The sequence below is a fragment of the Ursus arctos genome, unplaced genomic scaffold, assembly GCF_023065955.2.
Source record: "Ursus arctos isolate Adak ecotype North America unplaced genomic scaffold, UrsArc2.0 scaffold_12, whole genome shotgun sequence".
NCBI lineage: Eukaryota > Metazoa > Chordata > Mammalia > Carnivora > Ursidae > Ursus > Ursus arctos.
Genome location: NW_026622786.1, coordinates 56,398,964 through 56,412,175, shown reverse-complemented (window position 1 = coordinate 56,412,175; position 13,212 = coordinate 56,398,964). Strand labels below are relative to the sequence as shown.

The 13,212-nt window shown below is 43.8% G+C and overlaps 1 long non-coding RNA gene across 8 annotated transcripts in view; it reads right to left on the bottom strand.

Moving 5' to 3' along the window:
- The window catches only part of LOC130543452 (uncharacterized), a 327,812-nt gene that overhangs the window by 254,809 nt on the left and 59,791 nt on the right, over positions 1-13,212 (bottom strand). For all 8 annotated transcript variants that reach the window (XR_008958821.1, XR_008958816.1, XR_008958817.1 and 5 more), the window contains one exon: positions 961-1,109. This is a non-coding gene — a long non-coding RNA (uncharacterized LOC130543452). The remainder of the gene's footprint in view (positions 1-960; positions 1,110-13,212) is intronic.

Sequence of the window (13,212 nt, the reverse complement as noted above, 5' to 3'; positions counted from 1 at the left end):
GTCAAAGCCCTGCCCCCAACTAATTGGAATCACATGGAGAGATCGCCTAGTTTTTTCCTGAGATAAAGCCGTTGGATTGCCTAAATGCTCAAGTCCCTTCAACCCCCAATTCTATGTTTCTATCCAGTTGACATCTTCTCACAACTTCAAGGAAGCCGGGCCTGACCATTCCCACTGAAAATAAACTCTGAGAATTTGTAACACTTCTCTATGCTATGTGTCTGGAAATTAGTCCATGTCATTGCCCCTTGTAATACTGATGATAACATACACTCAAATCATACTAGCCACGGGTCCAGGATGTGTTCCAAGCCACACACACACACACACACACACACACACACACACACCATTTAATTTCCACAACTTTCTAACTATGAGGTAGGTAAGATCACAATCTCATTTCACAGATAAAATACTGAAGCACAAAAAAACAAAAAAGGAACTTGCCGAAGGTCAAACAGTTTTGAGTGCTGGGGTAAGTATTTGAATCCAAATAGTAAGGGTCAGCTGTCATGAGGCAGTGATGGTTTTCCTGGTCACCTGGCATCTCTCTTCTCTCCCAGGAGCTTCCCTGAGTGTAGAGGCAGGGTGGTGTAGTGACTAAGGAGAAGGTCTCTGGCCTGGCCTGCCTCTGTTCAAAGCCCAGCTCTATCTAACAACTTTTGTGCCTTCATCTCCCCACACATAAAATGAGGGTAATAAGCATACTCGCTCACAGAGTTATTATAAGAATTAAAGAAGTTACTCCAGTAAAGGCTGTAGAGTGAAGTCTGGCACAGCCCGTGCTATGGAGGTGTGCGCTTTTACTGTGCACAGGAGCCCAGCCCCAACGTCTCCACTCGTGCCTCATACATAGTAAGTGTTTGTGTTGACTCGGTTGATTTAACTGACCAGCTCAAGAACGTGCGCCTAGGGGTCAAATAGACCAGATTCAGTCCCGGCTCAACCACAACTCACCTCTGTGACCTGGAGCACATCAAATCACTTCTTTTGGAGGCTCTGTTTTCTCAATTTATCGAATGGGAATCATACACGCTGCCCCGTGAATCCCACAGAATTACTGAGGTACTCAAGTCAACAAGATGTGTGTGTACACAGCGCATCAACTATGAGATAAAAGAGAAAAGCATAATTAGTTTAGGTTTAGATGAAACCATCTCCTGAGGGCCTCTGAAGTCCTCTGCTTGAGGGTCATTCTCACCTTACGGCAAAAGCAGAAGAGACGGTTGCCTCCAAAGGAGCCCTGTTTGGAGAAATCTTGCTAAGCCAGATAACGTTATCATAAAAGCATGTTGCACAGGGGCCTTTGATCTTATCAACCGGAGGAACCACTCCTTTGTGCTTAATACGGGGCAAGTCATGAGTTTGCTGCTATATACGGCTGTGCTCCGAAACATTCGAGGCATTCTGCTAGCAAAGGCACACAGGTGCCCGTTCACTTTGATGGAAGTTAGGCAGAACATGATGTTACAGACCAATATGACGTTACAATATTATGAAGGAGGCATTTATTTTAGTTGCTCTTTCCCTTTAAAGTTGGACACATCTACGTTTCAGTGCCAATTCAATCACTTACAGGCTGTGTGACTTCTCTAATCGCTGTCACCTCGCACAGGACAGTTGTAAGGATGAGAGACCTCACACAGACCCTGGCATGTAAGAGATGCTCCATGAACTGAGTAGTCATTGTTGTTACCATTTCCCTCTTTAGAGACTCCCAGGTTAGTTGTTTCAGCCTGAAGCGAGGGACGCAAGAGCCCTCAAGTTCTGCCTTCCTGTTCCTTCAACCTGGCATAGGCAACACTCCATGGTCTATCCATGGTCTATTTCCTGACTTCGGCCAACAAACCCTCCTTTGTCCGCCTCCCATCAGATAGGCCGGTTCCTGCTGAGAAATGTGCCTCCTGAATGTGTTCCCCATCCAGATAATTCTTGCTAAAAGCTCAGTGGAGCCCTTAAAGGCTCTAACTACAATCATTCTAAATCATATCCCTTTAGCTCCTCTTCTTTAGAGAGCATTCCCTGTTACTCCTAAGGTCCTAAGAACTCTTCTCGGGAATACTCAGCAGTTGGAGCCACAGCCCAAGGTAAAGCCCTCACACATTCGAGAAAGGAAACAGCACAACGTAGAAGGAAAAAAAGCACAGGTTTTCTCATCAGAGAGATCTCTGTCCCATAGGCAGCTGTGGGACCACAGCCCTTGCTTTCCTATCTGTAACATAGGGATGATAACATGTATCTCATGGGCTTATTGTGATAAGTAAGGGAGATTATGTATCTGTTAGCTTTTGCCACCTAACAAAACACCCCCACATTTTGTGATTTATAATAACAACCACTTATTCAGCTCACAAATGTGTGGGGTGCTATTTGGGCAGGGCTTAGCTGAGCAATCCTGCTAGGCTCAGTTGGGTTCTTGAGGCTTAGAATGCATGACACCACACTCAACCAGTCAAAACAAATCACAAGGCTGGTCCAGATTCAAGGAGTGGGGAAACAGACTGCCTCTTGAGAGATGCTTAAAGTTACTGTGATAATCTTTTAATTCTACCATAGGTAATAAATACAACAAAACACCTGGTCCTCAAACTAAGTGAATAGATTTCTATCATATTTTTGGTTCAGAAATTCTTGCAGTGGCTTTTTTTTTTTTAAGATTTTATTTATTTATTTACTTATTTATTTATTTATTTGAGAGAAAGAGAGAAAGCAGAAGCAGGGGGAGGAGCAGAGGGAGAAGTAGGCTCCCTGCTGAGCAGGGAGCTGATGTGGGGCTCAATCCCAGGACCCTGGGATCATGACCTAAGTCGAAGGCAGATGTGTAACTGATGGAGCCACCCAGGCGCCCCTGCAGTGGCCTTTTATATAAACCTAAAGAACTATTTGTTGAGCCTTTGCTCTCCAGCACTGTGTCGAATCCTGGAGAGGAAGGATGGATTTAAAATTTGTTTATGGCAATGTCTCTGCCCTCAAGGTGCTCATAATCTAATCGGGAGAAAAAACATACACGCACAAAGATGAATTATAAGGCCAGAGTAGAGGAACTGTGACAAGGCCAGACATGATTAGTTGCTAAATATAATATATAAACATTAAGTTCTGAGACAGGAAGGGGGGTGTGTCCAGCATCATCAGGGAAGGCTTATCAGAGGAGGGAAGATTTAAGATGGGTCTTGGAAGATGGTTAGCTGGCACAAAGCACCAAACCAAATGACTCCCTGACATCCTCTTTCTATCCAGTCTCCCTTTCTAGAGGTCCTTCTTTCAGAGGCTCTCCCTATAGTCACAGCTTGCATGACTAGGTTCTGCTTCCAGTGCTATAGAGGAAAAGAAATAAGATCCTAATCCTCAGAGTCATTAGTCTGAAGGGAAGCTCTTCCCTGGTGATAGACAGAATAGTATAGTGAAAAGATTCTGGATATTTTTAGTCCCAAAAGCTAGCAATGTATATTTGCTTTTCTTCTCAAAGACTTCATTCCTTTATCTCTCATAGGGTTTGTTTTTACAGCCATACATGGAACATCACAGAGGATTAGAATGTAACACTGCTGGCACATAGTAGACAATAAATAAAATTTATTCTTTCTCTTTCATGCTTCTCCATTGCCTCTGCCATCTGCATCTAACTTATTTATTAAATGTTCCATGTAACACTTAGTAAATATCACAGCACTAGGTCTTTGCTGTAGTATTTGTACAGCAAAGTTCATTCCAGGAGATCCCAGTATAGCACTGGGACACAAGAAAAGTGCCCAGTAAATATTTGTTCTTCCTGCTTGCGGTTCCGGAAACTCATCATGTCACTTGTATCTCTGAGCAACTCACTCACGTTGCTCCAACTGCCATCCCCATACCCCATCCACCAACCTAACTAACTAGCTAATTACCATTCATCTTCAGCAACTACTCCTCCAGGAAGAGTTCCCTGCCCATACCTCCCACCCAACACCACTCTGGTTTAGGTATTTCTCCTACTGCTCCTATAGTAGTCCATGGAACAGCATAGGATTTCAGAAAATGGTGATGGAAGGATGGAAGGATGGATGGATGGATGGATGGATGGATGGATGGATGGTTAGTTGAGATATCCCAATCAGAAATCAGTCTGCTGGGGTGCCTGGGAAGATCAGTCAGTTAAGCATCCGATTCTTGATCTCAGCTCAGGTCTTGATCTCAGGACTGTGAATTTGAGCCCCATGTTGAGCTCCACACTGGGCATGGAGCCTACTTTTAAAAAAATATCAATCTGCCAATAGCTCCTTTTACACCTTTGGGCCAGTATAAATTGTCTCTTCTGAGACATACATTTCTCAAATCAGAGATGGAGGCTAAACTTTCTATGAATAGGTGGGAGTAAATGATTAAGTCTCAGTCTCATAGAATAAGAGACTTGCCATGGAAAATTCCTGCACAGCACGTTGCACACTTAATACTCACAGGAAACAGCAGGTAAGCAACATAATTAGAAGGAGATGCATAAACCCGAAGAACAAATGCCATTCCCCTCTGGAAGTTTCCAGGGGCAAACTTAAGACAAGGTCCATGGAGACAAGGTTCTTTACCAACTGTCAGACTCAGTAAGCACAAGACCCCAAATTTGAAATGTTTGTGAAGGAGATGTTTCTGTCCGTGGAGACTGAAGTTAGTGGCTCTGTGATCCCTAGCATAAATCATTTTCATCCTGCCAAAGGCTTCAACTAGCAAGGGGACCAGGAGAGCCCCTGCTCTCAGCTTCCTAATGCCTACTTTCTCTCTCACCCTACACAAAACCCCCACTACCCCCACCCCACCTCGTTATACGGTGTCCCGTTTTGAGATCACAGGAAAATAAACATTGCTTATTTCACTTGAAACACCATGACATTTTTCTTTCAAAAAAACTCATACAACAAAAATAAAACAAAATAATTGATTCAAATGTTAAAGCCATGAAGAACATACACTCTGAATTTAATAAAAGAAAATACATACCATGAGTGCATGAGATTTTAAAAGTGTCACACAAAAGAGAAATTGATCTCTTCTCCCATATTTCCTCCCTTTGTTCTTTCCTTCTTGATATCCACAAAACAAATATTTATTGACTGCCGTGTGCCAGGCAGTGTTCTAGGCCCCTTGATGTAAATTGAATGTGGTACAATTATTTCCCACAATCTAAGGGGGACAGGGACAGGTAATACATGGTTACTGTACTGCGTAAGACATGAGAGAGATACGTCCAGAGCACAGCGGGGGCCCAGAGAAGAAACACCCAAAGCAGTCTGATGGGGTCACAGAAGGCTCCCCCAAGGAAACAACATCTGGAGGGTGAAGATGATCTTAAGGATAAGAAGGGACTTGTTTGCCAGGCAAAAAGGATGCAGGTTCCTTGCAGCAAGAAGAGCAGACACAAAAGCAGAGCAATGAATCAGCATTCGAAGATCTATGGGTCCCTCATCATGACTGCAGGAATGGGATAGGCAAAGCGAAAGAGATACATAAGAATCAGATTATGAAATATCTTTTTTTATTATTTATTTGAGATAGAGCAGGGGGGGTGCAGAGGGAGAAGGAGAGAGAGAATCTTAAGCAGACTCCCCACTGAGCATGGAGCCCAACTCAGGGCTCAACCCAGGTACCCCCAAATTATGAAATATCTCACATGCAAAATAACTTTATCTTAAGAGATATGAGAGTTACCAGAGGTCTGTAAGCAAGCAATGCTGTGGCGTGATTTGCATTTGGAAAAACGATCCATCGTAAGGTGGAGGATAGACAGTAGGGGGATGAACCTGGAGGCAGAAAGACCACCTAGAAAAGTACTGGAGTAAGCTTGGTGAGAAAGGATGAAGGCCTAGTAGACCAAAGCAATGGCCACAGGAAAAAATGGTTGAGAGTCTTTCAATTTTGGATGTAATCATGTATTTTTGGATGAAACGCAAATCACGTATTATATAGTCAGCCTTACCTATAGTTTCCTTTGCATTCCTTTTATATTTGCTTTCCATCAGTATCTGATTTGGGGAACAGTGTGTCTTTGCCATCGCTGTGATCAGAAGGCAGCCCTATGTTCTTGGCCTATCCCAATCACTTACTAGCTTGTTCCTTCAGGTGAGTCACTTGTTGTCTCTGAGACTCAGTTTCCCTATTGATAAAACAAGATCGTAAAGCTTGCCTTCTAACCTTGCATAAAAATTAAGTAAAATAATTTAATATATTATTGTTTAATCAAATATGTTGCAAAAATGCCATAAATCATCACACTGTACTGCATTAGGGATATTCTGGATGCAAATGACAGAAAAGCCGATCTAAACGGGCTTAAGCTAGGAAAAGAATGTGAGCAGAGCTGGCTTCAGACACAGCTTGACTTGTGATGATGATGTCACCAGAGTCCAAATCTTAGGCTCAGTTCCTCCTGCAAGAGCTCCATCCTCAGGTTCCCATTGTAGTCTCCTTCTTAACCACTAGCAACTTCAGACACACAGCATACCACCCAACCCTGTCTCTTCTGGCAGGTTCTTCAGAAGCCTGGAACACTCTCATTGGACCAAACTGTATCATATGTCCATCCCTATGACTAGAAAATGGAACTAATATATTGACCTATCCCTACATCAAGTGCTGCACCCCTGGGTCACCCAAATGTACAGGAGGAGAATGTGAGGGACAGTTCCTAAAGCAAAAGCAGGGTCTATAAGCGAAGTAAAGGGAAGATATGCTATGTGCAAACTCCAAGTATCCCTTACACACACTCCATAGTCAGGTACCACTCAAAGCCTCTGGTTGCTAAGCAGCTGTATAGAGATTAACAGACCTTGCTGTGGTTGCCACCATTCTGAGAGAGAGCACTAGAGAGATGTGGCCCTTCCTTCCACTTATGTCATAATCGTAAAATGGTTATTTACTGCCAAGCTTTCAAGTAGTCTTCCGAATGCTCTCATAACACCTACAAGCTATTCAGGGATCACCAGGATTCCACAGGACTCATTTAAGAGGCACTTCCAGAGGTAATATGAGGCAGAGGGCAAGAGAGAGCTTCTAGCAACAAGAGAGAGCCTAATGGGCAGGAATCAGATAAAAGAATCTGACCGTAATCAATAGTAATTGTATTTATAAGAGGCATCCTCTTCCTCATTGGAAAGTACCTTCTAGCCCCTGGGGACTTACCCATTTCTATAAGCTTTAAATCATTTCACCAATCTTTTGCATGCAGCCACCTTGTAAGCGGACCTCAAGAGTAAGTTGCCATTATGTATCCCATCAGAACATGTCCAAGGGCGGGGAAACACACAAAACTAATCATTGCCTGGCCATCAAGAAAGGTGACCATCAACAACTTAGAAGGTGGCTGCCCTCATTTCTTTGATCACAGGAGAGCAAAGAGGGGATGAAGCTTTTCCTGCCCTGGAGGTGGCAACATAGACAAAAAGAATGCCTCCTTGACGGCTGAGTCTCAGAATCAGTTTCTGTTACCTTTATTCCTGAATATGTATGTAGTTCACTCTTCTATTAGAAAGCAAGCTCCTTGGAGACAGAGGCCATAACTTTTTCATCTCTAACACTTAACCACTATGCCTGACCCACAGAAGGTGTTTCACAAATGTGTGTTGAATCAGTGAATTTACTTCACTAGGCACTGGCAAATATAAAGATCTAAAAGACAGCTCTGTGCTTAAAGGGCTCATAACCTGGTGGTGTAGGAAATGAGAACATAACGGATTTGAAATAAGGCAAGGTTTTTCCGATGTACCCTCACACACACGGCCCCTTTCTGTTTACAAAGCACTAAACCACATTCTTTTCCTTATCTGATTCTCCTGACACTCCAGTAATGTTGACACAGCAGATTCGTTAGCCTCGTTTTGCGTACGTGATCAGTTACTTGGGATGCAAGGGGCAGGAATGCTCAATCCCAGTCAGAGGACTCATTAGTGACAGAATTTGGACTGGCTCTGAATCCCAGGCCCGGGCGTTTCTTACGATGTCTTTGCACATTGAACGCAAGGATGTTCAACTCTCCATATCAAAGGTGGCAGAACTGACTTGATAGTTAAAGAGCAACCTTATATTATCAAAAGTGCTTTCTTAGTTATACTATCTTTTATTTGTTACACTGAATTCGTGTAGTGATTTTACAGATAAAAGAACAGAGACAGCATTTATGTGTCCTGAATCTAGACTAAATTGTAGAACTAGTCAGCAATGAAGTTAAAACTAGAATCTGAGATTCCTGAGTTACCTACCACTCCCTGTTTTGCCCTCTTTCTGGACTTGAAAAATCCAGAATCACAGAATCCTTGGATGGTAGGAATAGAAGAAACCTTACGTAGTGCATCCTCCCACCCCATGCAGACATCCCTTCGTCCAGCTTCTCCAGTAAGAACACACTACTCCCCACATCAGAATATAGGCCATCCACTCTTGGAAATCTCTGGCATTGATCTTTCTGTCATTAGCAAATAGAATTCTGACTCCCTGCCATGTCCACTCATTGGTTCTGCATTGGTCCAATTTCTGTTTATGTTTATTCGGTACCTACCATGTGCCAAGCATCCTGTAGATAGGTACTAGTACTATGCCCATTTTGCAAACAAAAAAACTGGGCCTTTGAGAGGTTAGAAAACTTACCTAAGAAGTCAGACCAGGTCTGCTGCTTAAAAAAGACAGGGCCGTCTGTGGCTTGTACTTCAGAAAGACACAAATGAAATGCACGTCTGCCTCCAGATAGGGCAGATAAGACCCGTTTTGTAGACATGGCTCCCTCTATGCCACTCTCCTATTTTGCAAGTCAGTAAATGTTCAAGAGCTCCCAATCCAATGTATGAGGTTAATTAATAATATGTAAAAGTTTATAGTTTATACAGTATAATCTCATAAACATTTATTAGTATGCTAATAGTGAGTAATGGCCATGTGAGCATAAAATGAGACAGGGGCTGGATGACAGCATGGAAGAGCTGTTGAAAAAGCGTGGTATCATTTTTTACCAGAAAGAGCATTTCAGGCATGATCTCCCTACAGACTCATTTTCCTGGTTACACAGCTACATGACCCTGACATGCTTGAGAGGATGTTGGCCTTAGAATCAGGAGATCTGGGGTCTACTCCTGACTCTGCCCTTAAAGAACGAAACAGAATTGACCAGTACTGAAACCTACTCTGTGTCCGTGCTCTGCTAGGGGCTTCCCCGGTGACTTCTCCGTTCGCTCTGCCTGGCTGAGCTCACACAATTGCTTGGCACATAACACATATTCAATTCTATTTATTCAGGGGCGCCTGGCTGGCTCAGTCTACAGAGCATACAACTCCTGATCTCAGGGTTGTGAGTTCAAGTCACATGTTGGGTGTTGAGGTTACTTTAAAAAAAAAAATCACTTCCCAAAAATAAAAAGACCACAATTCTATTTATTCAATGATGCTGAGTTGAAATGAAATCTCTTTCCCTCTCTGGGCTGTTTTCTCACCCTGTCTCTAGGGCTCTTTGTATATTGGTCTCCTGATTCCAAGGAAGCCTTCCACCATCTCTTCCAAATACATCAGGTAAATGACATAAAATTTAAATTATCCCACTTTCTTGAAGTCTAATGCAAAGCAGTTGAGTGCAAGAGAGGTGAAACAAGAGATGGGGCACCTGGAATCTCATCTGTCACTGCCCTCAGTGGCCAAGGGCAAGGCACTTGATGTAATGTACTGCAGTCAGCTTCCTTATCAGAAACACAGAGATAATAAAGAGCTCATGACATGAGAAGGCCATGAAATATGTGTAAGTACCCAGAAACTCATACGTGTGCATTTGTCTCTCTGTACCACTCTTTACTGAGCACCAACGATAAATAAGCTGTCAGGCTGGGCCATGGGAAATACAAAGATGCCATTACTACTTGTGCTCTTTTCAGTTGACTATCCCTATACAGGCTTTGGGCTCACATGAGCTCTTTCCCTATAAGGGGCAACTGCGAACAAAACTACTAGGTATTGCTAAATAGCTCCCGAAAGGACATGGACAGATTAATACAATGAGGCAAAATACAAAATCACATAAATAATGTTATGTATTATTTGTGGATGCATTTAAATATAGTAAAAGCACATTGGAAACGATTATATCCGACTTCACCATGGAACTTACTTCTGGGGAGGGGAAGGATAAGGACCTTCTCTAATGTCAGCACGTCTTCAAGCTGGGCAATGGCACGAGTTTCTGGCCAATAATTTCTGTTCTTCTCTGGATGAAATGCAAACTAGCTCATAATCAATCCTGTTTTAAATTAGAAGACCCATATCAGGCTCAGAAATGGGGAGAGTTTGGCCTTTCCGGCTGCAGGCAGCATAGCCGGAGCACAGAATAATGAAAGCCCAGCCTGGTCTGGATAGGGCACTTAGCAAGGCTTTGATGAGAGTGAAGGACACTGGGGCAGGAAAGGTAAATGGGAACCAGCTGCTAAGGTATCTGGTCTACCTTCTGAAACCAATAGGGAACTGCTGGTGGTCTTTGTGGCCTCCAGGCCTGTGTGTTTCTTGATGACCTCTCCCACTCTCTGGACACCACCAAGTGCACCAACCACCCACCCCCCCTTGCCGCTCTCCTCCTCACACATCTCCTGACCTCTAGCAGATGCTGCAGTCCTGATCTAGAGAGCCAGGCGTTTGGGAGGCCAGGGCCCCCTCCATGGCAGCCCTTTGAGATGAGTCAGCTCAGAGCTGCTAACGTGGAAAATGTGCATTGTCTCATGCACAGGTGTGAGAATTGGGGGAGCTCTGAGCCAGCGCCGCCCTAAGCTTGATGAGAGTTCAAACAATCCCCAGAGCCAGCAAGAAGAAAATTGTCTCATAAAACTTCCCATTGATTTTAGTTGGATCCTTATAAATTCCCGTGGGGCCAGATTGCTTTTAGCATGATTAATATCCCTGCCTTCCCTAAGGCACGTTCATTTCTCTCTCTCTTTCTCTCTCCCCAACCCCTCAAACATGTACACAGCCACACCACACACTCACACCCTCTCACACACACACTTCCTGTCATACACACTCAGTCATGCTCTCTAGCAGGGACATGTGCACACACACGAGAGACGCACGGTTTCTGTGTGTCTCTCACACTCCTTAAACATAGGGTTAAATGTTTCCCTTGTCAGGAAACTTCGAGTCTGTTTCCTTTTGCAATGTGTTTTTCACACTTATCTCAAATCTGGCTAGGCTTTGCCTTATGACCAAAATTTTCCCTTGAAAACAGCCCGAGTTCACATAACCCAGAGCACGGGCCCTGCATCAATCATGGGGCCCGATGACTGGTGGGTCGGCCCCACGAACCAAAACAAGCCACTCAGCAGCTTGTTCTCGGCTCAGCCGGGGCTTCCCAGAGTTCATGAGGGGAGAAGACATCTCAGTCAGTTCTACACCCAGGGGAGCACAGACCAGGGGCCAGAAACATGAGGGGCTTCGCAAACTTATAAAGGAGTAAACATAGCTTTAGTCTTTGTTCAGGGAATCACAAAGAATCAGGAGAGGCAGAATTACCCGGCTCTCTCCACAACACAGGGAAAACTCCAAATGAACTTATACACAGAAAATGGTCCCAGAGGATACAGTTTCCAGCAGATGTCAGCCTTCAGGACTTGTTATTTTGGTGGAGAAATTAGTGTGTGTAATAAGAAGGGAAAACATCCGTAACAGTTCTTTTTCAAAGGCATATGGCTAAGCAGAGACGTTAGCTCACATTGACTACCATCTGGGAAACCCACTTCTCAGTCAAGAAGTACTCCCTGCCAGGTACCACACATTGTCTACTCCTCAAACCATCTCCTTTCTGGAGGGTCCCCATCCACTCCTCCAATTCTCAGTCGTAACCAAAACCAACCAAAAGAAAGCAGATTCTAGCTGGTAAGAAAGAACTTGGGAGAAGCCAAGCTGCCCAGAAATGATAGGGGGCCCTTTGAGCAGTAGAAACCAATGGCCAAGGAGAGTGGGCAACGGCTTGATTGAGTTATGGAGACGGGGCTTCACTCATCTCATGGCACTTCAGGAGATTTGTAATTCCAAGTGTTAAAAAACAAAATTCAACTGAGTACATTTTAAAGATCCTGTTGGCTTTATCCAACGATTCGTGAATCAGGCAGCATCCCATCCAGCAGATAGAGAGGAGCTGAGGAGCTGTACAAATGAAAGACTTTTATAGGCAGAAGGCAGCAGGAACAAGGAAGTTTTGGCACAAAAAGGAGATTGGTTATGACAAGGCTACTTTCTTTAGGGGCTGGTAGGGGTCTATCAGGCAAATTACCTAACTAGTGCTGATCAGGTGATTCCTGACTGACTGACTGACTGACTGACAATTCCATTTCTAGGAGAGCCGAAATTGTAATTAAGTCTCAGTTTGGTGACATGGGGCTTAACATAAGTGACTTCATTTCAGGCCTGTTGTCTTATTTTTAACACATACACAAGCTCCATCTCAGGCCTTACCTACCACCTAGCTGGCACTAGCCCCTCCAACCTCAGAGCTCCTACAGTTCATCACAAATACCTGTGTCTTTGGTGATCTTCCCATGTGCAGAGATTATTCTCAGATGAAGTCTATGGAATTTGAAAGCACAAACTTGATCTCATTCTTCCATCTTCCCCATACTTCCTCGCACAGTGCCAGCACATGGTGAATAAATTATTTTATGGATTGGAGTGCTTTGGAAAGGAGGTATACACAAAAAGATGGTCCCGAGAACCTTCTCTCTGGATTGTTCCTAGAAGGCAGACAATCCAGAGTGGGATCATGTCAGGATCCCCTCCCATCATGGTAGCTCAGATCCAAACGTGGTGACACGTGGTGGACCTTGTGCATCAGTTGTGCCCCATATGGGATGCCACCAGAATATCTGCAGGTCCTTAATGCACTATCTCTTTCGTATAGCAAAGTGGTTAAGAGCAGGGACCATGGGTATCAGGCTGCTTGTGGTTCAGATTCCAGCTTTACCTCTTACTAGCCGAGAGTGACTTTGGGGTTCACCCATCTCATTGCTAGAATAGGGATATGAGGAGTTTGTACCTCCTAGGGCTATTGTGAAATTAGATGCTTCGCTGCATGTAAATCTATTTACAATAGTGACTGGTATATTTATCTAACAACAAATATTTACCACGTGTCAGGCACTGCTCTAATTGCTAAAAAAACAGCAGATAAAAACAACAAACAAAAAAATCCATGTCCTCATGGAGCTAATAGTCTAGTGGGAACAT